Consider the following 20,484-nt stretch of genomic DNA (forward strand, 5'->3'; position numbering starts at 1 on the left):
CGAATTATCTAACACTATTCACAGTTCTTTATTGTCCTTCATAGGACTATCTCTACTATTGCACGCTTCCAGCTTTTGTCTTCATATTCCGGAACCTTATAAGCATCTAAAATAATAAGAAAATTCTAAATAAGAATTCTAATTCGAAAATGTTTTCACATTCATTTATTAGTTTTGGTTATTAGTTACTTAACTTGTCAAACTACACTGTACATATATATATAGTGTTTTCTTATTGATTTATTTATTTCAATTTATAACCTTTAGATAAAATTTCTAGTTATTCGGTGAAGAATATTTTATAATAATAATAATAATAATAATAATAATAATAATAATACCAATTAAATTTTACTTGATATTAACCTACAATCATATTTCTATAACACCTTTAATTACCTGTTTATACCATAAATTATAATTCCTCCTATTTATATTTCTTAAGATTCCGTAAATTCACTTATATAATTATTAGCTAGAATTCTTATTTCAATATCAATCTTATAACTAACATTCAAGAACTATACTTAGCAATGTTCAATTTAATTCACCTAAATACTCAAGTAATTCATTAATTAATTAGTTCGGGATTTATACCAAAAATCGCAGTTGGAGTCTTAGAGTGTACCGATCGAAAATCGGATTTTATTTCTGTGATCCGCGCGAAGAGGAGAGCATTCTACCTCTTGAAGCCTCGCCGGAGTGTCGTGGGACCGTCGTCGTCGCCGCCATGTACGGTGGCCGGGAACCTGGTTCTGCCCAGAATTTGACGATTCACATGTCCTTCGACTTGAATTTTCACTAGGAACCCAAATCTCAAATCAATTTCACCTTTCAACACCCAATTTAGCACAAAATCCTAAACCAACTCAAATGGAAATCAAAGCTTCATCCGGTGACCAAACAATTAATTCACACATATTCAAGCTTGGTTTCCGATCGATCTAAGCCATAGATCACCGAAACCATCGAGCTTCAGTGAAGAATGGGGTTGTTGCAGAGGAGACAGTCGCGTCGCAAAGGAGGAGCTTGCATCGCCGCTGTTGAGGGCTTGATTGGCACGAAGGAGGACGGGCAACGTTACCGGCAGCATGAGATAAGTCGATCGCCACTCACCACCGTCAGTCTTGTGGCTGGAGACGAAAGGAGAGGGAGGAGGGAGGGGGTGCGCGACTCGAGAAGAAGAAGGAGAGAAAGAAAAGAAAAAGAAAGAAAGTATTCGGTTTCTAGATCATTCCAGTTCGATTCGAATCGGTTTGGTCTGATTCAACGATTTGGCTCGATTCTTGCTCGGTTTGCAGGTTTTTCACTTGGTTTTCAGGTTATTCTTGTGATTTTAAAAAATCAATTTAATTCCCCGGTCCAGTTCGATTTATTTTGATTATTTTAGTTAGATTCTGCCACATTTTCTCTATTTACTCAATAATAATAAAAATATTAATAGTAATGATATTTGATCTTAAGATAATTAATTTATATATATTTATAATAGATTAATCACTTGTGTTTCATATTATTTCTTAAAAATTTTAATTGTTCTCAAATCGAAAATTTCTGAATAATCTATTTTGAGCTTGGGCCCAATTCGATAATTTGGGCTCGAATTGAGACCATATTACATTTGCATCCCACGCGGCCAAAATTTGCGATTTTTAATTTAATAAAAATTCAAAAGTTTCAAAAATAAAAATTCGGCGTATTACAATCTCCTCCCCTTAAGAAAATTCGTCCTCGAATTGAATTTGGTGGGAAAGAATAAGAATGGACACATGGGAAATTTTAAAGTTATAAGAAATTGCTTCCAATACTAAGGAGACAGCTCAAGAGCGAAAATACAAATCAAGAAAACGAAGTGAGTGGGGTATTCTGATTGTATTTCTACCACCAATCATCATATTTAGAATAAAATTTCGTTCAAACTACATAGTACCACCTAGCTGAAACTTATAAGAAACTTTATTACCGAAATCTCCAGTACTATCATCGAACAGTTACTAGGAAATCTTTCTTTAAATAAAAATCTTATAATTAACCCAGTTTTTCAATAAAATGCTTACTATATATAATTTTTTTTTAAATTAAATTTTATTATGCATTTCTTTATGAAAACCAAATATATAATTTGCCAAAAGCAAAACAACTTGAAATTTAATTTATTTATAATCAAAATAGATTTATTTAACGTACATATGTTATGACTAAATCTTTTCTAAATCAAACTGAAAATGTGACCTCCTACCGAGTCGAGTCGAGTCGAGTCGAGTTGAACCAAACCCGGTTGGGGTAGAATGGGTTTATAAGTGGACTTACTTGATTGAGAGAAAAAGATCAAAGTATAAGGGTTAGGATTTATTTGCATTAAAAGATCAAGCTTGGGTATTAAGTTATAGCCTTTTGCCACTTGAGGTACCATTTAGTAAGTTTCACATCATTTTTCTTGATATTTTGATGGCCTACCCGTGATAGTCATTTTCACTTTCCCATTTTCATCCTTATCTTCATCTTCTTCATTTCCTTCCTTTCTCCATCCATTTTCATGGTAGTTTAAGGCAACCTCATATTTCTCCAAGTAAGTAGAATTTCTTGAAGCTTTATATTATTCAACCTCAAATTGAGCTATATTGTAGATAAGTTATAAGAATTCTGATGTGTATAGGAGAAGGGAGTTCAAAGATTGTAGAAAAAGGAAGGTAAAGAAGAGCTCAAGCTTTTTGGAGTGGAGGTTTGACATCTCTTTTCATTTACCATTTTCTTTGCATGAGAATTTGTGTGGTGTGTTGATAATGAGACAATCTATTGCTTCATGTTGAGTGGGAGGACTGGAAATGGTGAGAAAACAAGGGAGGAATTGAATATATAAAGGCAATATTGAGTTTATGCTGAAACAGGTTTTTCTGGAAAGGAACCAGTAACTTCACCTTGATTTTGACCCTATTTAATGATGGAATTAGAAGTGTCATAGAAGAGTTATTTGTTCCTCTATATGTTAGCTTTACATGGGTTTTTGAATCATCCAAATCGGAGTTGTATATTGAGAGATATGACCAAAAGAGTACAGACTGCGCAGGCTGGAAAACGCGACGCGCGCGCGCGAATTGCATGACGAGCTCGCGACTTTGCACTGCACGCTCGCGACTTGTGCCCGAAAACACACTGACTCTCATTTTGCACTTCTCGCGCTCGCGACTTTGCACTGCGTGCTCGCGACTTGTGCCCGAAAACACACTGACTCTCATTTTGCACTTCTCGCGCTCGCGACTTTGCACTGCGCGCTCGCGACTTTCACCTGGAAACTCACTGATCTTCAGGTGTGCTTTGCGCGCTCGCGACTTTGCAAGGCGCGCTCGCGACTTGTGTTTTCATGCACTTTTGGACTTCTTTTTCTATGCAATTGGATTCCTTTGCTCAATTTGTATGCCTCCAATCATTTTAAAACAAAAAGACAACATTAGAACATGTATCAAAACAACATGCAAGCATGCAAATGATGTGAAATCAAATAAACATTATGATTTATGAAGTTATGAACTATTAATATGATGTTGTATTATACTCTTGACATACCAACCTTATGCTCCATTGAGGTTAGGTAGAAACCATGTCGATAAGGCTATGTCGCGACATAGGATAGCAGATCTGCACCCCATACAGTTCGATACTCCGGCTACAGGCCGTTGAGTGGATATGATTATATATGGGCCATAGCAGCCAAGCATACAGTATTCATCCAGTTTCATACAGTTTTTCTTATCACTTCGGTTTCACTATAACCTTATGGAGCCATACAAATATCTTGACATAACATTGCATGAACCATACAGTATTATAAACAGTAAGAAAGATCATCAAGGTATAATGAAGGTATCATGACATGTGTGCTTATATGTGCCATATGTGTTTACATGGTTCTTTCTACACATGTATGTGCTTACTTGTTTCTTTTTATGTTGAGATATCCACTGAGCTTTATTTGCTCAGCGAGTTACCTGTTTAACTCGCAGGTTTTGAGACTGGACCGTAGAGAGTCGGCTTACAACTGCTGCAGTTCATCTGTAGAAGACTCAGTCTTCAGGGTAGCTACTCATTTGGATGTGTATCTTTTGTCTATCCTTTTCATGGCATGTACAGGACACACAGTTGGGCCCATTTCATTTTGACACTAGTATCATGTCTTGTAATATTAAGTACATTATTAATATAAACAACATCAGCATGCTATTATATTCAATATGCATTATGAGTTCAGCATGACAGGATATAAGTGAACCAGTTTGTAACATCTCGACTCGGTTTATTCGGGTTTACGGGTGGACCGGGAAGGGATGTTACAGAAAAACTGTTACTTTAATCCAAAATTTTAAGAAAAATTTTCTTGTAACTCCCGTTGTCTATAGTATCGCAGGGTGATTCGAGCTCACTCTATCAGTTCTTTTATACAAGTTCTATTCTTCTCATAATATTTTTATCGTACATTAGCGCAATTATTTAAATTGCTCATTTACTAAGGACATCCATGCACTATTCGTTATTTTACTCTATAGAAATCTCCACACTTTCTATTTAATCGCCGTCCCTACGTCTAAACTCATTCCTTAACTTAACATGTATCATTAAAAGTCGACTTCCATAGTACATCTTTTGCTTTTTCAATCCTCTATTTCACGTATGTTGCTTACTAATTCATCGTAAGAATATTGAAACATACTTTTTAATTATTCCATCAACTATTAATTATTAATCGTGATTTATCTCTTTAACAATATTTCATCCTAATATTTATTACTTGCCCCAAATATTTACATTTTACCTAATACCTATCAATATATAAAAGTCTTAAATGAAATTTCTTAAGTCCCGACTTTATGTTACCTTACCATCCAAATATTACATCAAATAAATAGGCGTCAAATTCTATGTCAACTAAATAATTTATTCATTTCTATATGGGACTTCAGTTTATGCCTTAATTATGAAATAATAACAAATCTCTAATTAGTATCTATAATACATAAACTAATTGTTTTACTTTTCATCAAAGTTTTAAAATATAATATCAACTTATCTATCTCACATGTCTTTAGTTCATTAATCTTTCTCTTATTTAAGTTTAGCAAGGTATTTATAACTTCCTTAAATTTATCCACTTAACCTTATCATTGTTAATTTTGTAGGTTAGCACAAGGCTACCTGGTGTTATCATCTACACCTCGACTTGATTCAGGTCTTTCCTCCTTTTGTTACCACGTCAAAATTTTTATCAAGCACGTGACGATTCACTTCACTAGGTTATTTCTTCTCTTTTCTGTAAAGATTTATATTTATACATTTTAATATTTATCGAACAGCTCGGAGAAATTAATTGTCACATGTTTAAATTATATTTTATTAATATCTCCTGTACTCCAAAACGTCCCCTAGAATTGAATAATTTTCTTATGATCTCGTAAATTACTTGAAAGTTTAATTTTACATATCAAGTCTCTTTAGTTCTGGTTTGTCAAAATTCATTATAGTCTAAAAGGCATAGTATTAAAATTTTGATTCTTCATATATCTATTTCTAATTTTCACTGGTTTGTATCTCGTATTCCCAAGTTAATTTCTACCTTAATAAGTTCATTTCTTTTACTGATGTCAAATCTCTTTTTCTTAAGAAAGTTTCTATTTCAATGGGTTCATTTAGAATGATGGTCTACAACACTAGTTATCTCGTATCAGGCATTTCATCAATGTTTCTACTAAAGATTTTTGAGCAACTTAAAAGTCTTTATTTAATAGTCTTTATTTACTAATATTTCCAATATACATTGTTTCACCGATATAACTTGTTAAATTAATCGTTTATTTAAAAATTCGACTAATGCGTTAACTGGCTATTAAAAAAAAATTTTAAAAACTTTCTCTTTTCACTTTTAAAAATATCGGCATGTCACTCACACAACTTTGAAATTCTATTAATAGAAATTTGCATTCACTTTTATTTCATTTCAAAACCAATCTCAATCGTGGTATAAAAATATTTTCATGAAGTTTGAAAATCAATACTCATTGTATTTTCTAAAACTTTTTGGTATTTAACAAAAATGAATTGTCTATCTCCACGAGGACAATCCTTAAGTTATCTAGTTCCAGTCTACTGTTACATATTTCATCCCTAAATGATCCTCTTAAACCAAGAATATTCTAATCTCTATCTATTCCTTTCGCTATTATTATTCTGTCAAGTAGATTGGTCCACACTTTAAATTTTTTTTTTCCAAAAGTTATTTTTTTTTATTTTTTTGTGATTTATTATTTATATTTATAATATTGTTTCTATTGATTTATTTATTTATATTTATATTATGATTTTTATTTTTATTATTATTATTTTTTTTATACATATTCTTACGTCTGGACTTTACTTCTTTTCCAATTTGTTTCTAGATAAATTAATTGACCATATTACCATCATTGGCTTTACTATTATTTAACATCTCCTAGTCTTATCCAAGTTTTTTAGCTTTTGATTCATTTTAATCTTTCTTTTATCATTCATGTCTCCTTAGTGTACCCAACCTTGTTTAAGTCCTATCCTTAAAAGAGTTTAATGATGGGTACATGAATCTATGGCATGAAACCATCATGCTACACAAAATTTAGTTCCGTCGTAAGGTCATTGTCTCTTGGATTTCTTATTCTAATTTCATCATTATGAGTTATCTTTGACCTTTATCCTCTTCCAAATTTTATTAACTTTTATTTTATTTAGCACCTCGATCTAATTTTGTACTTAATTCTTTAAAGCAAATTTTATATAAGTTTTCTTATACTTAACTTAGATTACTAAATAGTATTAGTCTTTTCTACACAACTCCCTATTTAGATATATCAAATTCCCTTAATTATTAAGTTTTCCTATAGTTCTTTTCCCCATTCATTCCCCATTTGTGATTTAAAGTTACTCATCATCTTCTACATCCATTTTATTATAATAAATTCATGAACTTAGTCTAGCCCATTAAATATCATACATGTGCTAGGATCTTAATTATATAATGTCTAATAAATTTATTACAAACTAAATACCAACTATCCCTTACTTGCACATTAGTTCCATAAGTCTATTATCGATTCAGTCTAATTGCTCGTGTTATTATAATGGATTCATAATTATTTCATGGTTTGTAATCACTTCTATTAACTATTAGTCAATCTTTTCCATATTAATCAAATCTTAAATTCAAACGTTTCCCCAATTATTCACTAACCACTTTTAATTCTATATTAAAACACCCAAAATCTTACCCTTCATGTTAATTGTTCAAAGGAAGTTTTACCTGCTTCTTTATTATGTTTAGTTATTCTGCCTCACCTCAATATGATCTATCAAAAATTATGTTTCTTCACATTTAATCATATGGTTAAATTACCTTTGTCTTTTATATTGCTTTAATAACTATATTTAAATTCTATATGTCGAGAATTGCCCAATCAACTACCTTTTCTTGTACTTTAACACAAATTATCATTTCTACGTCTGACTTTTTTTTTTTTTTTCCAGTAAGTCTCTATTCTCCTTAATGTTATACTTAAGTAATTTACAAATTTTCTCTTTTTACATCCTCAAGTTTCGCCTTGGTTAATTGAGGATTTCTTGTCTAGTATGATTATTTGTCCTAAATCCTCCTTTTGCTAACCCTTAATTTAATGTAAATCACAATTTCCACTTTGTAATCCCTAACCTTAACATTTCTAGAATTTGATTTCTATATTAATTGAAATTATCATTCAAATTCATATTCCATACCATTAATTATTAATTTATCATTATTGATTTCTGTAAGCCTAATTTAGTCCTCGGGATAGACAATATGATAAAAATAAATCAAACATACAACCATTGTGAATAATTTAAAATTCTAAAATCACACAAATTTTTGACATGCCGACAAAACAATAAAACCAAACAATTAATTGCAACTTCAAAACAATTTCCAATACGCAAATAATCAAACATTTTTTTTTAAATCATAGTTCAAATAAACTCACTTTCTTATTATCTTTAAAACTCCAAATTCTTTTCTAAACCATTTCAAATAATTTTCGAAGCAGTGTCTCTTGTCGAATCATGGTGTAGTGGGTGATCAGGCCATTACACCAATTTCCAACTGATCTTCTGCTTCAAAATAGATGGAGGGGATTTAGCAAAACTCAAAATATTTTTTTTATAAACGTCAGTTACCCGGACCTTTTTATGATTTACTATTATTTATGTGCCTTTAATTCTCATCCTAAGTTTCATATAGATTTCCTTCCATCCTCATGCACAATGCGTCCAACGGCACTAAAATGGAATTCAATCCAGACTACACCTTCTTTGTTGGTTACGGCTGATCCCAACATAGGAGTCCTATATTCGATTCCCTAAGTTCCGCAATTGATTCCTAAGGCCCAACTTATGCTCTGATACCATGTAACATCCCTTCCCGGTCCACCCGTAAACCCGAATAAACCGAGTCGAGATGCTACAAACTGGTTCACTTATATCCTGTCATGCTGAACTCATAATGTATATTGAATATAATAGCATGCTGATGTTGTTTATATTAATAATGTACTTAATATTACAAGACATGATACTAGTGTCAAAATGAAATGGGCCCAACTGTGTGTCCTGTACATGCCATGAAAAGGATAGACAAAAGATACACATCCAAATGAGTAGCTACCCTGAAGACTGAGTCTTCTACAGATGAACTGCAGCAGTTGTAAGCCAACTCTCTACGGTCCAGTCTCAAAACCTGCGAGTTAAACAGGTAACTCGCTGAGCAAATAAAGCTCAGTGGATATCTCAACATAAAAAGAAACAAGTAAGCACATACATGTGTAGAAAGAACCATGTAAACACATATGGCACATATAAGCACACATGTCATGATACCTTCATTATACCTTGATGATCTTTCTTACTGTTTATAATACTGTATGATTCATGCAATGTTATGTCAAGATATTTGTATGGCTCCATAAGGTTATAGTGAAACCGAAGTGATAAGAAAAACTGTATGAAACTGGATGAATACTGTATGCTTGGCTGCTATGGCCCATATATAATCATATCCACTCAACGGCCTGTAGCCGGAGTATCGAACTGTATGGGGTGCAGATCTGCTATCCTATGTCGCGACATAGCCTTATCGACATGGTTTCTACCTAACCTCAATGGAGCATAAGGTTGGTATGTCAAGAGTATAATACAACATCATATTAATAGTTCATAACTTCATAAATCATAATGTTTATTTGATTTCACATCATTTGCATGCTTGCATGTTGTTTTGATACATGTTCTAATGTTGTCTTTTTGTTTTAAAATGATTGGAGGCATACAAATTGAGCAAAGGAATCCAATTGCATAGAAAAAGAAGTCCAAAAGTGCATGAAAACACAAGTCGCGAGCGCGCCTTGCAAAGTCGCGAGCGCGCAAAGCACACCTGAAGGTCAGTGAGTTTCCAGAATCACATCAAATTCTCTAAATGGCAACTCCATAAGATCTCCTGAAAACTCTTTTCCATGAATAACAATTGGACATCCTTCGACCACTGTATGGGTTTTTACTACATCGTCTAATGGATTAGTAACTACCATACCCTGACTCACATATGCAACTTCTAACCCTTTAACCCAAGGTTTAGGTACGCTAATGTATGAATGAGACGAGCCAGGATCAATTAAAGCATAAACTGTATGATCACATAAAGAAAACTCACCAACTATTACATCTGGAGCTTCCTCATCTTCCCTGGTTCGCATAGCATAGACCCTGGCTGGACCTCTTGTATCGGGTTTGTCCACAGTCTCTGATTGCTGTCTCTGCCCTCCGGATCTCTCACCTCTCCCTCTGCCTGCTATGAACTGTATAGGAACCTTTGCCCTCTTCGGACAATCCTTCTTCTGATGGTCTGATGCTCCGCATATCCAACATTTACCAGTCACCAACCAACAATCTCCACCATGCCGTCTGCCACAATGCTCACAAGGTGGAAAAGTATAACCGGCTGACTCTGCACCTCGACTGGTGCCTCTACCAGTTCCTTTGCCTGAACCTCGACTACCACCGGCAGAACTAGCCACAATTGATACCGCTGGCATGTTAGCACCCCTAGCTGTGCCTTGGCTAAAAGAATGTCTAGAACTAGCTGAACTACTAGCACCTCTGAATCTCTTGCTCTCCAACTGATATGTACTGGGTGCACTCTGAGTCTGATCTCTCCTCTGCTGAGACCGCTGGCGTCTGGTACGCTGACTGGCCTGAATGCGCTCTATCTCCTGAGCTGCCTCTACCAAAGCTGAGAACTCTCTGAATCTGGAAGCTACCACTCCCATTTGAATCTCATCGTTCAGGCCTTCCTGAAACTTTTTACACCTCTCGGCTTCTGTAGCCACTATCCGCTCACCATACCTGCTGAGTCTGGTGAATTCTCTTTCATATTCGGCAACTGACATTCTGTTCTGCCGAAGGTATAAGAAGTCCTTCCTTCTCGCATCTAGGTAAGCCTCTGTGATGAACTTTTTCTTGAATTCGTCCAAAAAGAATTGCCATGTACGCTGCTCTGCTGATACTCACTGCTGAACAGTATTCCACCATGTGTATGCCTCATCTATCAGCAATGATGTGGCACAAATCAACTTGTCCTCTAGTGTACACTGTAATTGTTCCAGAACTCTCGATGTCCCATCTAACCAATACTCAGCTATTTCTGGACTATCATCCTTGTTAGCACTGAATTCTTTCGCCCCATATTTTCGAAGCTTCTCTAGTGGGGGCTTTCTTTCTCTTTCTACCACTACTGGTGCTTGAGGTATCACCCCTGCAATCTGTCTAAAAGTATCCGCAAGTTGCTTTAACAATACCTCTTGACCTGGTGCTATTGGAGCCTCACCCTCCACTGCTCTGGCTTGACCTGGTGCTACTGGAGCCTCACCCTCCACTGCTCTGGAGGCGTGTGACTCACTCTCACCTTCCTAAGACATCCTCCTAAAAGAACAACAACTGCTTAGTTCATCAGGGTAGTCATGGCATGCACACTATACTGACTTATACATGCAAGCCCGGGGAAACTAAACCTAGGGCTCTGATACCAAAATTTGTAACATCCCTTCCCAGTCCACCCGTAAACCCGAATAAACCGAGTCGAGATGCTACAAACTGGTTCACTTATATCCTGTCATGCTGAACTCATAATGTATATTGAATATAATAGCATGCTGATGTTGTTTATATTAATAATGTACTTAATATTACAAGACATGATACTAGTGTCAAAATGAAATGGGCCCAACTGTGTGCCCTGTACATGCCATAAAAAGGATAGATAAAAGATACACATCCAAATGAGTAGCTACCCTGAAGACTGAGTCTTCTACAGATGAACTGCAGCAGTTGTAAGCCGACTCTCTACGGTCCAGTCTCAAAACCTGCGAGTTAAACAGGTAACTCGCTGAGCAAATAAAGCTCAGTGGATATCTCAACATAAAAAGAAACAAGTAAGCACATACATGTGTAGAAAGAACCATGTAAACACATATGGCACATATAAGCACACATGTCATGATACCTTCATTATACCTTGATGATCTTTCTTACTGTTTATAATACTGTATGATTCATGCAATGTTATGTCGAGATATTTGTATGGCTCCATAAGGTTATAGTGAAACCGAAGTGATAAGAAAAACTGTATGAAACTGGATGAATACTGTATGCTTGGCTGCTATGGCCCATATATAATCATATCCACTCAACGGCCTGTAGCCGGAGTATCAAACTGTATGGGGTGCAGATCTGCTATCCTATGTCGCGACATAGCCTTATCGACATGGTTTCTACCTAACCTCAATGGAGCATAAGGTTGGTATGTCAAGAGTATAATACAACATCATATTAATAGTTCATAACTTCATAAATCATAATGTTTATTTGATTTCACATCATTTGCATGCTTGCATGTTGTTTTGATACATGTTCTAATGTTGTCTTTTTGTTTTAAAATGATTGGAGGCATACAAATTGAGCAAAGGAATCCAATTGCATAGAAAAAGAAGTCCAAAAGTGCATGAAAACACAAGTCGCGAGCGTGCCTTGCAAAGTCGCGAGCGCGCAAAGCACACCTGAAGGTCAGTGAGTTTCCAGGTGAAAGTCGCGAGCGCGCAGTGCAAAGTCGCGAGCGCGAGAAATGCAAAATGAGAGTCAGTGTGTTTTCGGGCACAAGTCGCGAGCACGCAGTGCAAAGTTGCGAGCGCGAGAAGTGCAAAATGAGAGTCAGTGTGTTTTCAGGTGAAATTCGCGAGCTCGTCATGCAATTCGCGCGCGCGCGTCGCGTTTTCCAGCCTGCGCAGTTTGTACTCTTTTGGTCATATCTCTCAATATACAACTCCGATTTGGATGATTCAAAAACCCATGTAAAGCTAACACATAGAGGAACAAATAACCCTTCTATGACACTTCCTAATTCCATCATTAAATAAGGTCAAAATCAAGGTGAAGTCACTGGTTCCTTTCTAGAAAAACCTGTTTCAGCATAAACTCAATATTGCCTTTATATATTCAATTCCTCCCCTGTTTTCTCACCATTTCCAGTCCTCCCACTCAACATGAAGCAATAGATTGTCTCATTATCAACACACCACACAAATTCTCATGCAAAGAAAATGGTAAATGAAAAGAGATGTCAAACCTCCACTCCAAAAAGCTTGAGCTCTTCTTTACCTTCCTTTTTCTACAATCTTTGAACTCCCTTCTCCTATACACATCAGAATTCTTATAACTTATCTACAATATAGCTCAATTAGAGGTTGAATAATATAAAGCTTCAAGAAATTCTACTTACTTGGAGAAAATTGAGGTTGCCTTAAACTATCATGAAAATGGATAGAGAAAGGAAGGAAAGGAAGGAGATGAAGAAGATGAAGATAAGGATGAAAATGGGAAAGTGAAAATGATTATCACGGGTAGGCCATCAAAATATCAAGAAAAATGATGTGAAACTTACTAAAGGGTACCTCAAGTGGCAAAAGGCTATAACTTAATACCCAAGCTTGATCTTTTAATGCAAATAAATCCTAACCCTTATACTTTGATCTTTTTCTCTCAATCAAGTAAGTCCACTTATAAACCCATTCTACCCCAACCGGGTTTGGTTCAACTCAACTCGACTCGACTCGACTCGGTAGGAGGTCACATACCAACTTTGTCACGATCCATTTCCGTGGCCGGACTGGCACTAGGACCTGGGTGGGCTTAAGGCCCCCGAAACCCGTAGTAAGCCTAACTTATTTAAATCTCACATTCTATTCATAATTATGGATTCAGGCCCATTAACTTATGATACATATGCATCCAAAATACAGTTCATATATTTAATATGGACTTTTATTATTTATTTACGACCCAACTGGAATACAATTGCGGAACTCTACCTTTATATTTACATCGTCATTTCTATCATTAACAGTCTTCTACAATAAGTGTTTCAACTCCATATGGCTTTCCTTTCTTTCTATTACCTGAAAAAAAATAGTAGGCAGGGGTGAGCGCCAAACTCAATGAGTAAGGTTAGATAACCCTTTCACCCCACACAATCACACAGATGCGAAAATATTTTTATCTGGTTACCGTTTAATTTTATGATCATGCAGTTTGTCACACAAATGGCAATACAACAGCAATCACAAGTATTATCACTTTCATATAATCACATCACGTGGAAATTAGTCAGTGGAGTCACCGAAACTCGATGAACTGTCCTCCCACATGGCCCATCCACTCACATGTGCACCAGGGAGCCAATCCCCCATTCTGGCCAACCGGTATAATCCTCACACGATCGGTCCTGTCATTATTTTTCTATTCTCTTTTCTTTCTCTCTGTTCTCTTTCTCTTTTTTTTTTATACCGACAGGTGGCATCCCGGTCGTCTCCCTCAAATCTAGATCATCAGGCGCACACAACAGGAGGCCACCCTGCAGGCAACGATCAAATCTAGATCATTAGGTGCGCCCAAAGAGACCAACCCATGGTTTTCCATATCATACAGATCAGAACAGTAGGTGCACACGGGGTCGCCGATCTCCCATTTACCCGGCTAACAGAAATCAGAATCAGGATCCATATAGCAGTAACAGATATAACAGAAATCAGAATCAGGATCCGTATAACAGAAACAGTCTCACAAACCCATGGTGACCCACTTCATCCCAATTCCACACAAACAAGGCACAGCAATATCACATCACAAGTAATCAAGCAATATTTAATATCAACAAATAGTGCATCACAATATGGCAATAATGCATGATAACATTTAGCCGTGAATGCATGAATGCAGGCGGATGAGGCGAATTATCTAACACTATTCACAGTTCTTTATTGTCCTTCATAGGACTATCTCTACTACTGCACGCTTCCAGCTTTTGTCTTCATATTCCGGAACCTTATAAGCATATAAAATAATAAGAAAATTCTAAATAAGAATTCTAATTCGAAAATGTTTTCACATTCATTTATTAGTTTTGGTTATTAGTTACTTAACTTGTCAAACTACACTGTACATATATATATAGTGTTTTCTTATTGATTTATTTATTTCAATTTATAACCTTTAGATAAAATTTCTAGTTATTCGATGAAGAATATTATAATAATAATAATAATAATAATAATAATAATAATAATAATAATAATAATAATAATAATACCAATTAAATTTTACTTGATATTAACCTACAATCATATTTCTATAACACCTTTAATTACCTGTTTATACCATAAATTATAATTCCTCTACCATAAATTATAATTCCTCCTATTTATATTTCTTAAGATTCCGTAAATTCACTTATATAATTATTAGCTAGAATTCTTATTTCAATATCAATCTTATAACTAATATTCAAGAACTATACTTAGCAATGTTCAATTTAATTCACCTAAATACTCAAGTAATTCATTAATTAATTAGTTCGGGATTTATACCAAAAATCGCAGTTTGAGTCTTAGAGTGTACCGATCGAAAATTGGATTTTATTTCTGTGATCCGCACGAAGAGGAGAGCATTCTGCCTCTTGAAGCCTCGCCGGAGTGTCGTCAGACCATCGCCGTCGCCGTCATGTATGTTTGGCCGGGAACCTGATTCTGCCCAGAATTTCACGATTCACATGTCCTTCAACTCGAATTTTCACAAGGAACCCAAATCTCAAATCAATTTCACCTTTCAACACCCAATTTAGCACAAAATCCTAAACCAACTCAAATCGAAATCAAAGCTTCATCCGGTGACCAAACCATTAATTCACACATATTCAAGCTTGGTTTCTGACCGATCTAAGCCATAGATCACCGAAACCATCGAGCTTCAGCGAAGAATGGCGTTGTTGTAGAGGAGACAATCGCGTCGCAAAGGAGGTGTAACAGGAGGAGCTTGCATCGCCACTGTTGAGGGCTTGATCGGCACGAAGGAGGACGGGCGACATTACCGGCAGCATGAGATAGGTCGATCGCCACTCACCACCATTAGTCTTGTGGCTGGAGACGCAAGGAGAGGGAGGAGGGAGGGGGTGCGCGACTCGAGAAGAAGAAGGAGAGAAAGAAAAGAAAAAGAAAGAAAGTATGTCGGTTTCTAGATCATTCCGGTTCGATTCGAACTGGTTTGGTCTGATTCAACGATTTGGCTCGATTCTTGCTCGGTTTGCAGGTTTTTCACTTGGTTTTCAGGTTATTCTTGTGATTTTCAAAAATCAATTTAATTCCCCGGTCCAGTTCGATTTTTTTTGATTGTTTTAGTTAGATTCTGCCACATTTTCTCTATTTACTCAATAATAATAATAATAATATTAATAGTAATGATATATGATCTTAAGATAATTAATTTATATATATTTATAATAGATTAATCACTGGTGTTTCATATTATTTCTTGAAAATTTTAATTGTTCTCAAATCGAAAATTTCTGAATAATCTATTTTGGGCTTGGGCCCAATTCGATAATTTGGGCTCGAATTGAGACCATATTATATTTGCATCCCACGCGGCCAAAATTTGCGATTTTTAATTTAATAAAAATTCAAAAGTTTCAAAAATAAAAATTCGTGGTATTACAGTAGGTCATTCTCTAACCTTCGAGGCTTTCTCTTTAGATATTAATGAACTTATCCTTATAGAGGAGGTTCCTCCCTCTATGCACCATCTTGTTGCTTTGGAGTTAGCTCCTATTTCTTAATATATGATTCAGTTTATCCTAAAAAAAAAAAAGTGATATAACTAACAATTAAGAAGAATGAAAGAAAGTGAATAACATAGATAAAGAGGAAGTGAAATAATAACATTACTTTCAGAAAATATCAATTTAATTAATGTAAACCTAATTTAATCGGTAAAAGCAATTCGTAAATTTAGGTTATCATATAATTTAAAATTTTCCTTTTAACACGTGTAATTTGGTTAACGTTTCTTTACCGATAAAAAAATTATACTTTTTGTAGACTAGTAAAAGCCTATTTCTATTTGTTTTTTACAAAATGGCAGAAAAAAAAATCAAAAGTTGACTAAAAGATTATTACAGAATCAACAAAATAAAAACATAAAAATTTTTAGGGGAATTTAGCTAGAAGATGATAATATTTACATAAATCAAACAACATATCATGACAAGCTTAATTGTTAAGCATAATTATTTTTAAAAACTATATTTAAAATTATAAATTAATAATTCAGTAATACGTCATTTAATTTATTTTTCACTATTTATCCTTTATTTTTGTTTTTCATGTAAACTTTTCGGCAACCACTTTTGAGCTTGTTTTTAACGGTAATCAAAACTTTATTTTTATTAATGGTACCATTTGGTAATATAACTTTTATAATAGTTTTTAGAGAGGTTGATGGAGTTTTTTATTAGCTAATATTTAGCATTTTATAGAAATAAATTAAAATTTTTTAACAATCATACCCATTATTTTTTTTAATCTTTTTTGTCATTTTAAATTAAACAACCATTTCACTGAAGACTTCTAATTAAACCACTATATAAACAACTATTATAATAGCTAACAATTATTAAAAGAACTAATATTAACGTATACCTTTACATATTGTTTGGATGAAGGTTATTTGGTGAGTTTGGATAATAAGGTAAGATAAAGAGAGTTTGTTTAGTGGTTTGGGGTGAGAATTTAAAGGAGATGATGATTTTTTGGAAGTTATTTAAGAGGTTGGAAACTCAATCTTAAATTCACCGAATTGAGATGTAAGTATGGTTAAAAAATCTGATTTCTAAAATTATTCATAATTATATTTATAAATTTTTCATGATAAGAGTATTTTCGTAATCTTTATATTTTACGATGCATTTCCTTACCATCAAATCAAACCAAAAAATGTTATTAAACTTCGTTTACTATATCTTCTCCACAAACACAAAAAATATGATTATTATATTTTTCCATACCATATTTTACTGTACTTCAGTTTAACTATCACTCCTTCCTTTCATCCAAACAAAACATTAATATTTCTATTTAATATTATGTTATTATGTTTAGTATTTTAAATAAATAAATAAATATAACCAACGAGTGAAAAATAAACATTGTGAAACGCTAGTCAGGTCTTTAACAGCCCATGTGAGAGTACAGTATGGAATTTAACCAAGATAAAAAGCTTCGCAACTACGCCGACAGGCGACAATACGACTTCCGCGTAAAAGATCCCCTGGAAATTTACTAAATAGCCCCAATCCAATGCTTCTCTATCAAAATCTACTTTCTGTCGACCGCCTCAATGTCTTTTATGCTTAAACCTGCAATCTCTCTGCAGTCTCTTAAGCCTAACATTCTTAATGCATAACCTTCGCGCTTTTTCTCCTTCGATGCCCTAGCGAGCCAGTCGCCGGAACCCTAACCGGCACGCTGCCGCCGGTGACATATCCGGCGAGGTTTATTTGAGTATCTCCTTAGGGTTTTTATTCAATTGGATTCGATATTGTTTTATTCTTCAATTCGATCGTTTTCGATTCTGCTTGTTGAATTTTAGGGTTTCTCTTTTCTCGTTGCGTTCTGGTGCAATCAACACCATCATCAACAGCATTACAAGCAACGCCTATGGCTCCGGGGCGTAAAAAAGGAGCCAACAAGGCAAAGGCGAAGAGTCAATTAAGCTTGGGCGATCTCGTTCTTGCTAAAGTCAAGGGTTTCCCTGCTTGGCCTGCCAAGGTATTTTCCTTTTGCTTTATTTGGCTCATTCAATTTTGATCAATTGATTATGTCCATCATCTAATAATTCCCTATGTTTATGAATTAGTTTTAATACTGCCTTTTCAGTAGCTCTGTTGCATTATTGACTTTGAGTGCCTTGTAGACCTGCATATCATTGTTTCGCCGAAGGATTTTGGTTTATTTTGGTTCAAATTTGAGTCAGGCAAAATAATAAATCCCTTTGGTTTCTGACTAGGTTCGAGCCTATTTATCATTCTCTTTGATTTGCGCAACCATAAAATTCCTCGGAGGATCTTCTACACGGTCACTTATGTCAGAATTTTTGGTTATGTGGGAGTTATGGTTTCATATTGGACACCATTACATGCTAATATTCCTATTTATTGCTATTTGTGGTATCCCATTATTGGATGTGAAGGTCACTTTCCCCATTTGCTGGGAACTGAAGTTACAGTTGTCCTCCTCTTGAAATTGTTACATGGGTGCTATTTAAGTGGACGTCATATCTTTGGATTTAATTTTTCTCCGTTGATATTTTAGTTTTTGGGATTTAACTGTGCAGTTCACTTGTATCCTTTTCCTTTATTTTAATGGGAAAGTTCAAATGATATTTTTTCTTGTTTCTGTTGAACATTTGGTATTAGTATGACTTCTGTTGTATATTTGGGCATAAATAACATAATTTTTTTTTGTGGTTTCATGGTAAGATTAGGTTTGGCTACTATTTTAGATCAGTTTTATAGTGGGGCCTCTTTTAATCTTTCCTTTTCTATCCCTTTTATCTTTCTTTTTTGATATATTTATTTTGAGTAATTTCCTAGCCTTTTCTGATATGTTTACCGACAACTCAAAGGTAATAGATTAACCTTGATTGTATGTTTCATGGGTTTTATTTGTACAAATTGCCTATTGATATCAAATTGGATTAAAGCTTCCTTCTCCCACTTGGCTTACTTAGGTGAGACTTTAAGGTTATATGTTAACTTGCTAGTATTTGAGCTGGACTTATTATATTTTTTTTTCAGATAAGCCGTCCTGAAGATTGGGAGCGACCCCCTGATCCAAAGAAATATTTTGTCCAATTTTTTGGCACTCAAGAAATGTAAGTATTTTTTTTTAAAATTTTTTTATTTTAAAATAAAAGCTCTTTAATAACAAGTGGTTGGAATAGGATTTCTTGCTGATTGTTAGTTGTTGCAGTAACTCATATGTGCATTTATTTCAGTTTTATGGTCATATTTCTGGTAAAGTTATGCCTGTAAGATTTCCTGCCAATGTTAAATTTCAAAATTTTGCATAAAAGTATGCATCATCCCTGGGCATGTTAATTCCTCGTGGATCCAGTCCTTCTATATTTTATTGCATGTCGGCAAAAGGGTGTTTATGATGATAATCTTCATTGATACTAGTGGCAATGGACATACCATAGTACACTGGGTTGACATTGCTTACTTTTCAATTTTGTCTTTTTTTCCCCTATTCCATGGAAGGTTGGGGGCAGGGAACACTGCTTGTTTTTGGAAGAAGAGTTATGAAGTCTCTAATGAACTTTGTTTTCACTGTTAGATATGGCAAAGGAAAAGGTTTTCCAAATTTATTTTTTCTGTAATCTGTTTGCAGTTTTTATTATGCTTAGTTTTGCTGTAAGTATGAAATATGCTTTAGGACCATAACAACTTTCCGTAGACTATCCAGTGCAAGCTCTTTCAGTTGTCATTATCTTGTCATCATCCTATCGTAAATTTATACTAGCTAAACGAAAATTTTTAAAAAAGAAGTTGAAACATCATGGGGGAAAATATACTAGTTTAGTCCTGCCATAGTACATTACTTGATGGAAGGTTAGAGTCTATTCCTCATTACTTAGCTTTTGTTCTGCTGCAGAGCTTTTGTTGCACCTGCTGATATTCAGGTGTTTACTAGTGAATTAATGAATAAATTGTCAGCTCGATGCCAAGGTAAGACGAAGTATTTTGCCCAAGCTGTGAAGGAAATCTGTACAGCATTTCAAGAATTACAGAAGGAAAAATCAAGTGGGTTGCTAGATGATACTGATAGACTAGCATTTGGTGGTGAGGCTCCATCTACTGATGGGATAGGAGATGGTATAGAGGGTGATTTAAATGATGGGACGGGCACAGCTGGATCAAATGGAGAAACATGGGATGAAGAAGGTGATTTTAATTCTAATTTAAAGCAATGTTCACAGAGACAGGGCCAGACTGAGTATGAA

The sequence above is a fragment of the Jatropha curcas genome, chromosome 1, assembly GCF_041381405.1.
Source record: "Jatropha curcas cultivar XTBG-Jc1 chromosome 1, XTBG_Jcur_1.0, whole genome shotgun sequence".
Lineage (NCBI taxonomy): Eukaryota > Viridiplantae > Streptophyta > Magnoliopsida > Malpighiales > Euphorbiaceae > Jatropha > Jatropha curcas.